Source organism: Papaver somniferum, chromosome 3, assembly GCF_003573695.1.
Source record: "Papaver somniferum cultivar HN1 chromosome 3, ASM357369v1, whole genome shotgun sequence".
Classification (NCBI taxonomy): Eukaryota; Viridiplantae; Streptophyta; class Magnoliopsida; order Ranunculales; family Papaveraceae; genus Papaver; species Papaver somniferum.
Window position 1 is genome coordinate 104,095,260 of NC_039360.1, and position 10,781 is coordinate 104,106,040.

At 36.4% G+C, this 10,781-nt stretch overlaps 1 pseudogene; it reads right to left on the bottom strand.

Annotated features, from left to right (window-relative positions):
- Positions 1 to 5,277: 5,277 nt before the first annotated feature.
- On the bottom strand, positions 5,278 to 8,107 carry LOC113359818 (annotated as a pseudogene).
- Between the last annotated feature and the right edge of the window lie 2,674 nt (positions 8,108 to 10,781).

Consider the following 10,781-nt stretch of genomic DNA (forward strand, 5'->3'; position numbering starts at 1 on the left):
CTTTCGGGCTATGTAATGCCCCTGCGACTTTTCAGCGTTGCATGATGAGCATATTTTCTGACATGGTAGAACGGTTTTAGAGGTCTTTATGGATGATTTTTCAGTGTTTGGTTCGTCTTTGATAGTGCTTGCATCATTTGTCATTAGTTTTGACTAGGTGTAAGGAAAAGAATTTAGTGCTTAATTGGGAGAAATGTCACTTTATGGTTCGTTCAGGAATTGTTCTAGGGCATATTGTATCTTCAAAGGGTATAGAGGTAGATAGAGCCAAAGTTGACCTTATTAAAACTTTACCGGTCCCAAAAACCGTAAGAGATATTAGGTCATTCTTAGGGCATGCTGGTTTTTATCGTCGTTTCATTAAGGATTTTAGCTTGATGTCTAGACCTCTTTGCAATTTGCTTGCAAAAGATGTTAAGTTTGTCTTTGATGATGCTTGTTTAGAGGCTTTTGAGAAGCTTAAGTCATTACTCACTACCGCCCCCATAGTCCAGGCACCCAACTGGAACCTACCCTTTGAGATCATGTGTGATGCTTCAGATTATGCTATTGGTGTTGTGCTAGGTCAGCGAGAAAATAAGTTACTTCATGTGATTTACTATGCTAGCAAAACTCTGAATGATGCCCAGTTGAACTATACCACTACCGAGAAGGAACTATTATCCATTGTGTTTGCCTTAGACAAGTTTAGACCCTATCTCTTAGGTTCTAAGATCATCATATATACTGATCATGCTGCTTTAAAATATCTTTTGTCTAAGAAGGATACTAAACCTAGATTGATTAGGTGGATTCTGTTGTTGCAAGAGTTTTCTCCAGACATTAGAGACAAAAAGGGTGCCGAAAATGTTGTAGCAGATCACTTGTCTAGGCTAGTTGTTAGTTCCCCAGATGATTCCCTTCCTATAAGGGATAGCTTTCCTGATGAACAATTGTTCTTTGTTACCCAATTACCTTGGTATGCGAATATAGTGAACTATCTTGTTACTGGTCGAATGCCCCAACATTGGGGTAAACAAGATCGTTCTAGATTTTTAGCTGAGGTTAAGCACTTTTTTTGGGATGATCCTTATTTGTTTAAGTATTGTCCAAACCAGATTATTAGGAGATGTATACCTGAGAGTGACCAGTCCAGTATTATTTCCTTTTGTCATGATCATGCTTGTGGGGGTCACTTTAGTGCTAAGAAAACTGCTGCTAAGATATTGCAGTGTGGATTCTATTGGCCTTCGTTGTTTAAAGACTCCCACAGTTACTGCGTTACTTGTGAACGATGCCAGAAATTAGGAACCATTTCCCTTAGGACTTGAACCCTATTTTAATTTTTGAGGTTTTTGATGTGTGGGGTATTGACTTTATGGGTCTGTTTCCTAATTCTTTTGGTAACCTATACATCCTTGTCGCCGTAGACTATGTCTCTAAGTGGATTGAGGCGGTTGCATGTAAAACCAATGACCATAGGGTTGTGATTGAGTTCTTGAAAAATAATATACTTACACGTTTTGGTACACCACGAGCTATAATTAGTGATGGAGGGTCGCACTTTTGTAATGGGCCTTTTAAGCTTCTGATGGAGAAATATGGTATTACACATAAGATAGATACCCCGTATCATCCACAGACTAGTGGTCAGGTAGAGGTTTCCAATAGGGAGATAAAACGTATATTAGAGAAAACAGTGAATCCTAATCGGAAAGACTGGTCGTCTAGGCTTACTGATGCCTTATGGGCTTACCGTACTGCGTTTAAGATCCCCATTGGAATGTCGCCTTATCGGCTTGTTTATGGCAAGGCATGTCACTTACCTGTTGAGTTAGAACATAGAGCTTATTGGGCTGTTAAGTATCTAATTTTTTCACTTGACGAGGCAGGAGCCCATAGGAAACTCCATCTCAATGAGTTGGAAGAGATTCGTATAGATGCTTACGATAGTGCGAAGGAGTATAAGAACAAAATGAAACTTGTGCATGATAGAAACATTTTACGGAAGTCATTTTCTCCAGGTCAAAAAGTTCTTCTGTATGATACCGCTTGCATATTTTCCCTGGGAAGTTACGTTCTCGGTGGACGGGTCCTTTTATTGTTCGCACTATTTTTCCTCATGGAGATGTTGAGATCGAGACACCGGATGGTATTAGTTCTTCGAAGGTTAACGATCAGAGATTGAAACCCTTTTTAGAGCCCTTTCCTACAGGTGATGTTGAGGAGGTCCCTCTGGAGGACCCTGTTTACCCTTGATTGACCATCGAGGCAGTTGTATGTTGTATATTAGTTTTTGATTTTCTTCACCCAGGTACTATCTTTCCAACTTCTCCTCGTGTTATTTTACTTTTGGTACTGCTCTTTAATTAGAAACATTGAGGACAATGTTAGATTTAAGTTTGGGGGTGGGGAAGAAACTTTTTGTTAGCTTTTAGTTGCAATAAATAAACTCCAGAGCCTAGAAATTTATGCGTATTCAGGATGGCACTAACTAATCTAAGTGGATGGAAACATCTTGATTGTAGGAGTTGAGGAACCAATCTGATTAGATGGAAACATCTATAGAGTCTATTCATAAAAGCACAGAGCTCGGGTGTTAGAAATAACATGATAGTTGCACCATATCTCGTTGAGTCCTTTTCATTTCTTTTTTTTATTTTATTTTTTCATTTTAAACTATGTTACCACTGCTAGGGTGAATTAGAGTGACTGAGTTACTAAAAAAAAAAAAAAAAAGACCGGACCAGTTAGACCAATCGGAATAAGTATTAACACTTCGATAGCAATATGCGTGTGTTCTTCCTGTTTCCGTCGCCTAAGCAAGCGTGGAATTCAGGACCCGTGGGAACTATCGTGTAATCTGCTGACAAGAAGCATGCGCTTGGATCAAAAAGATCTATTCATGCCGTTAAGTCAAAAAAAAACAAAAAAAAAGGTTATTGTTCTGTGTAGTCAACTGCTGGTTCCCTTGTATTTGCCAGTTTGTTGATCTAGATTTAAGTTATTGACCACTGGTTCCCTTGTATATGCCAGTTGTGTTGATATTAGTCAGACCGGTATCTCAGTCCATTAGGATAGGTTCATTCTGGAAGTGGCCTTCAGACAGATATGTGAAACATCGATCATTTGGTTAACATCAAAACCATCTACATTTTTCTATTTCCATCTCCTTTTTCTATCCATATGATTAGTTTGACTCCGAATATGATGTCCATAGTGCAACTATCTGAGTAGAGCTCTGTCACTTTATATGAATTTTAGTATGCTTGAGTGCAAACTCGTGTATAACAATTGGAATTTCGCATCAGGGTACTTCCTTTTATAGTCAATGATTGTATGCCAACAAAGGAGATTCTTTAGTGCCTTCCAAGGTTCGTTGTAGATAGCTAGGGTCTGGAGTAAAGGTTTTGTGGGTACACCTCTGGTAAACCCTCCGGAGACAACACTCCGCCACTAGGGACACCTAGTTGTTTAACGGCTTGCTGCACGTGCTAAGTGTAGTCATTTTACTTTCTAGATTAGATTTGCTCGAGGACTAGCAAATAATAAGTTTGGGGGTATTTGATAGACACATTTTTGTGTCTAATTTGATCTCAATACTGTATATTGTTGGCACTCGAGTTTGTACTAATTTTGGTGTTTTATATGTTTGTAGGCACCTTTGGAAAATAAACATTTTTTGGAAAATTCGGCTCGAAAAGTTGGTAAAAGCTCCCAGGAGGACAAGTGTTATTCGGACTCTCACTTTGGATAAGGGACACCCCATGAGGGGCATGTGCTAAAGGGACACCATAACTGGATTAGGGGGAGGACAGTTTTCTTACCAAATTCAAAACAGAATTTTGGCGGGAAAACTGGTTATTTCATGCATATTCACTAGATAATTTTGGAATCGAATTTTGGAGCAGATTTGAAGAGATTCAATCGCTAGAAACAGCTGGGATGAACGTGATTAAGCTAAACATGGCTAGTGCAAGTGATTTCACGAAGCAGATTGGGATGGATAATTTGTTCTCGGCAAAACAGAGCCATGAGTTATTACGGGTCCTGTTTGGTTCCAATTATGGAAGTTACGTGACCAGATGGGTAAGAAGATATTCTGTTTGATTTGGGTACATCCTATGAAGATTTTGGAGAGGTTAAAACAATCCAGCAGACGCGTGCATGGAAAGAAAATTTCTTGGGAATATTTTCATTCACTGCCGAGTAGTGGGAAGATTTTTTGGATTAATGAGGAGTTATTCTTGGTCCAAAGGTGTATAAATATAACTCTTGGGTTAGCATAGAGGGGATGGAGAGTTTTGGAGAAGTATAGAGCATTAACAGAGCGAGAAAATCAAGTTACATTAAAGTTTCTGCTGCTGCTGCTGCCATTGAAGAACACGAAGAACGGACAGACCAGGGCAGTCGTTCTTCAACAGTGATACGACTAACACGTGAGGGTCTTAGAATTACCGTCGGCAGCAGTTTATTTCTATCGTTTCTGTAACAGTGTTCTGCAACAATTATAAGTGTTGCAAACACCCGATTTACTCAATTATTTTCCTTTTCATCATTTGTAAAACACTTGTGAGCATCAATGAAATATTTTGAGAGGTTTTCCAACATGATGAGCGGCTAAAATACCTGGTGACTGAGGCGACGGAGGAGCTATTCACTCATGTTTGATTGGTAAATTCTTTTTATAATTTCTTAATTATTTATTTTATTTAATTCACTTGGATCAATAAAAAAAAGAGATAAAAATGGTTTTCTTAATTAGTTGTGAATCAGTTTGATGTTTTATGCTTAGAATTAATTCTTTGATAAATCATGCTTGAGGATTACAATTTAATATTTGGACACCTTATAGATTAATAAGTGATTTAATGGAAAAAGAGCTAGATAATAATTATGAAATATTTTTGTAACCAATCAACTTGAAGTAATAGTGAATCCGGAGCCTTAGTCCATTTTAAATATTGAAATCACTCTTTGAAAATTAATTTGCTTTATTTTTATTAAGTCTAAAATTCATTGCCTTCACAAGTCTTAAAACAACCCTTTTATCACTATCTACAACAACTTTGATAACACATCTTTCCCTGCATAAAATAACACAAAACCAGTAGATCAGCAGACGAGTTTCAATAAGATATACATATCCTATCAAATTAGCATGTGTAACAATAAGTTACACATCTAATTAGCACGTGTAACTAGTAGATACACATCCATTTAGCTTGTGTAACTTATCTAATTAACATGTGTAACTACTAGTTACACATCCATAGTCTGTCAATGCTAGTTAGGGAATCATACACATTTTGGAAAGGGATGTATATCTAAGAAATTTGTATCTGAACTATCTTCAAAGGACGAAAAGAAACTTTCTTCCTTGTCGACGGATAGGTTTGTTTGTAAATTCTCTAATTGGACTCTTAGATATTTTACATCTTCTTCATCAACATTAATTTTTTCGTCCGAATCATTGTCCATACGGGGTAGGATCAACGAGCGATTGAGAATTAACCTCCGCTGATTTAAGCTTTCACGGGCACTTTTTCCTCTGTAATACTCAGAATTCTTTCTCATTGAGTTGTACCCAACTGACTTTGCTCTAATAAGTTCTTCCTGCAGCAAGCAAGAAGGTACCGCTAGTTAGATTAGAATAGAGAACAGAAATACAGTAAACTGGATATGCAAGTTATGGAAGTTAACAATATCTACTTTCAATAGACGAATCTGATCACTGAGACCATTAACATCATCCTCCGAAATCTCATTTATTTGTGGCCCATTTTGAATGGATTTTGCACGCTGACCAAACCTTAGCGTGCTCAAAGTTTCACCTTTACATCTGCATTGAAGAGGAAAACTCAGCCACAACTTTAAGCAAAAAACACTAGAATTATATCACTTCCAATTAAACAAGAAAACTGGTTCAAGCCTCTGGAGTAGTTAAACTTTCATTTACCTGTCATGAGGAGAAACAATGCAGAGGACTGAGAGTTTTGCATTTCCCCCAAATGATTCCCGAAGTAAATGTGTTAAACATGAACTTCTATACGGGACATCACTAAGGTTTCCAGGCTGGGGACTTTCAGCAAGAGTGTTAACCAAGGGCTTGCAAACACAATAACAGAAGGCTTACTATGAGAGTCATGGTCATATAACCAAGTGAATGGTGAGCTGATCCGAATTTAAGATAACACTACAAAGGTGATGAATCATACCCGAGCTGTGCCAGAGATTTTCTCACATTCCTGACCTCCTTTATGGATGCATCCTCAAGTTTATTTCTGTCTGATCCAGCAAGGTCAACCAGACTAATTCTGCTGGTTTTCGAACTACTAATGCATTTTGACGAGGTTACCTGCTTTGGGGTAACAAAGCATATTAGTAGAAGTAGATAAGAAATCAATGAGATACTAAATAAATCGTGTAAATTTGCTGAAGAGATAAAAAAAAAAGCACATTAGTAGAAGTAGATAACAAAGCACATTCGTGTATACAATTTATTTAGGCAAGAAGGTAAGGCCTCACCTTGCACCACGATTCAACGACACGAGTGAAAACCACATGAGAGCGAGAGCTCTTTGAGTTTATACTGGTTACACCAACCTTTCAATTTGAAAGCCCCTGCAAACATGATTCCGAGATGAACAAACCGATAGAAAAATGAAGGAAAAACAGCATTAAAAGTACCCAATGCATGAATATTTCCTACCTTAATTAAAACTTGTGTTACATCATCATAACTAGTTACAGATTCTTCAGTTAGATTTTCAACATAAAATCCATTTTTCGCATCATCTCTTATCTGAAAACAAAAGAAGAAACAAAATTAGAATTTCCATGAAAAGGAAAAAGAGAACCAAGACCTTCTAAAGGAAAGCTTAAAGAGAGTGACTAATTGGCCGAACATATCCACCTTAAGATTTCGCTGTGTGGGATCAAGTAAATCACCTATATGCTCATTATATATCTGTAACAACAACAAAATGTTAATAGCTTATACACCACAGAGTAATATGTAAAGCTAAACTATTACTTCATTATGACAGAAAATAAGAAGCAGTCAAAAGCTTACTTCCATAAACGAACATCGACACTGATAATTGACCTGCTTCTCTCCAGAGTTTTCTTGTTCCTAACAATATAAGAAACAAATAAGTATACCTAAACAAACAAAATCAAAATTAGACATACCAAATCAAAATTCAAACCCTAAACAAAATCTATGAATCAAATGGAGAAGTAAAGATAATAAATCCAAACTTTCTAATACATGTCCATAGGATAATACTGTAGTGTTATAACCAGCCAAGGAATCCTTTACTACTGGAACCCCCACCAATTGGAAGATGTCTTCCTGAGATATACAAATCAGCCGAAATCAAGTTATGTTTCCCCTAGTTTATCAACCAAGCAAAATGTATTTTTACAGAAAATAAAATCCATAATTCCTAGATGAAGGAAATTAAGAAACCAAGGAAAATCACATAAACCACGGAATTAAATGCAAGCACATATGCAAATCAAGCAAATTAAAGCAAATGTGGCTGATACCTAAGTTTCTCTCAAAATTATGGCATACCTGTGTAGAAGTTGAATCAACAACAGAATCGAAATTAAACACGCGATCTTCAACAGAAATTGAAGTAGGGCTAACTTTACGAACAGTCGGAAGATCTCTCTTGCTCCAGCTGACAGGTCTGATTCTTGCAATAATCTATCATAACAAAGAGAAAACAATCAGAATCGAAACAACCCAACATTTGAGTGAAAACAAGCCAAAATGAAAAAATAAAATATAAATTTGAACAGTTATTTTACCTTAACTGATGGATCAGGAGGAAGAGTAGCTGATTTATCAACTTGTTGATCTAAAACTAAGACGTCTCTCTGAAAACTAACTGATTTCAGTGGAGATTTTTTTTTGTAACCGGAGAAGAAATGTAATTATTATCTAACTGAACATTTGGATCTAACGGAGGAGTGTTTTTTCAGTATCAATCGATTTGATTTATTTCATCTTCAGTGACATATTTGTTGAAGAAGATCTAGGTAGTAATTTACGGATCGATTGTGTTAAAATTCCTCCTGGTAGTTTGTTTTTAGAGATCTCTAACAATGGTGCCATGAATTTCTCGATGGAGCGAGAATCGACTTCTTGCTCTCTGCAATCGTTTTATTTGGTCTGATGAAAGAACCCTAATTTTCTTCAGAGAAGAGACGAGAGAGAGAAGTGAGAGAAAGTGAAAATGAAAATGAATCTGGAAATGAAACCTATAGCCTATTTCATTAGGTATATATAGTAAAGGGCATTCTTGGTATTATGAATTTTCCCCATACCCTAAATTTTATTCCCAAGCCCTGAAATCTAAAGTTCTGGGCCTAGAAATATTAAAAAGTGAAAGTATAGAATTGACAGGGGAGGATCCATTTAGTGGGGCTTCTATATATTGAACCCATATAATAAGGGGGTTCTAGTATTTTTCACATTTTGAAGACCTTTTTTGAGGGTGAAAAGACAAGGGTACCAAAATACACCACAGTCTTGTTATTTCAACCTTGAGTCCTCTACCGAATGTGATCGTCTATGGAAAAAGTCAAGAAAATACTATGATTTGTTTCACACTTCATGTGACTGTCTATGGATACGAGATCGAGACAATACAACAATAAGATAACTTGTGTGATTGACTATGGATACAAGATCGAGACAATACGACGACAAGTGTGTACTTGATAATAGGTTCGGTAATGACCAAACTCTATAGGATCACTATCAAGTATTACAGAGTCAACGTAAAGCGCAATTTACTTTAATTATAATAAAACAATTATAATGCGTAAAAGTAAAGTAAATGGCACAGCAAGATTTTGTTAACGAGGGAACCGGAAAATGCAGAATGACCCCGGGACCTAGTAAAATTTTGAATACTCTCAGAATTAATCCAATATACAAAATCTAATACCAACTTCGCATAGTTGAGACCAAGCAGACTACCCTTAGCTACTTAGTTCTGTTAGAGCATAGCTCGGTTAAACCCACTAAGCGTTGGTATGTCAAGTTTGGTTGTCATATTTTAGTGAATCAAAGCTCATCTAAGAGTTGCTTGATTATGTAACTAGAGACAACTTCGTATAGGTTAGACTAGAAAGTCTACGATTATGAGACATACGAGTATTACTCGAAGACCTGAAGAATATGAAGAAGTAACAAGCTATAACGACGACATCATCCTTCCTCTTGGGGTTAGTAATATTGACTTGAATTGTTTCATTCCTAACGTATGTTTCAAGTCGTGCTATATTGAAAACATAACTGCGAATCTGTGAATGATTATACTCTAGTAGTGAGACATGATCATATATAGTGTTAAGGAATTAGAATACGCAGTATAACGCTTATCTTTTGAACTTCGTATATATGACATCGACATAATCATATGAATGTTATTGTGATTATACGTATGGGTAAAGGTGAAGATTTCATCTTAGGAAACAATGTTTACATCCCCCCCCCCCCCCCCACCTTTAATAACAACAAGCTCTCACGGAAAGCTTCGTAAATTTGACGCCGACAGAAAACTGAGCCGTCAGATGCGAGAGATTTCCGAAGATTTTTGGTATCTCCACACAAGGATTACGGTGTAATATATGGTACTCCATAGGGGCTTATCTTAATGGGATTATCGTAATAATTAAATTTTAGAAGGACTAAAATTTAAAGTTGTTACAATTACAATTTTCAAATACCATGCAAACTTTTTCTCTCTCTTTATAGTTCATTTTCGTTTCAAATTAGGGCTACAAAATATATGCATCTCCCCCCCAATTCAAATTATTAGTTCTTGATCAAATCTTTCGACTGATACTCCATTTTTCTCATAAATTTTCACCCCATAATGATGACGATGATGATTGCAGATATAAATGAAACCATGTTTGCTAAAAGAAATTTCAATCAACATTGAAGAATCTCAAAATCAAGAGGTACAGTATGATGTTTACCGAAGGGTTTTCCTAATTTTGGGATTTTCACCGGAATTTCGATTGAGATTGGAAATTTTTATCAAAATGGAAGAATTTTTAGGGTCTTTGTTTCTTAGATGATGGGGAGTTTATGGAGAATAAAAGTCTCTTAGATGATTAGAAATTTCAAATGCATATGATAAGGGTTAAATAAGTTTTAGATTTAAACAGTGACATGTGTTTTAGCCAACGTGCATATCACGTGCACTCAACTTGTTTGTTTAAAGGAAGTACATTCATGAGCTTGTTTTATGAATCGAAAGGAAAATCGCTAGGCTTATTGGTATTGTTATTCATTGCATATTTTTGGATTACCAATATGTATGAGTTATTAGAAACAATTATAACTTGTTATGTATCTTGGTATAACTAATCACAGTGCCTGACTTATGATTTGGTATGACTTAATTAGTGTAGCTGATCCTAAGTAATCACCTGAGATGGTATGATCGATATTTGTAATTGGTGTGACCGATCCTAGTAGTTTGTGTGATTGATCACAAAAGAATTGTGCAATCGATCCTTGTAATTGGTGTAACCGGTCCTAATAATTGGTGTAGCCGATCCTGGTAATTTGTGTAACAGATCCTAGTGACTCGTGTAACCGACCACAAGTAATAACATGAGTATATGGTAACCGGTCCTGGTAATTGACGTAACCTATCCTAGTAACTGACATAACTGGTCCTGGTAACTTGTTTATTCGATCACAAGAAAACCATATTGAGGTAGAACCGATCCTTGTTTGTTAGAACCGTGAACCCTTTATAGTGATT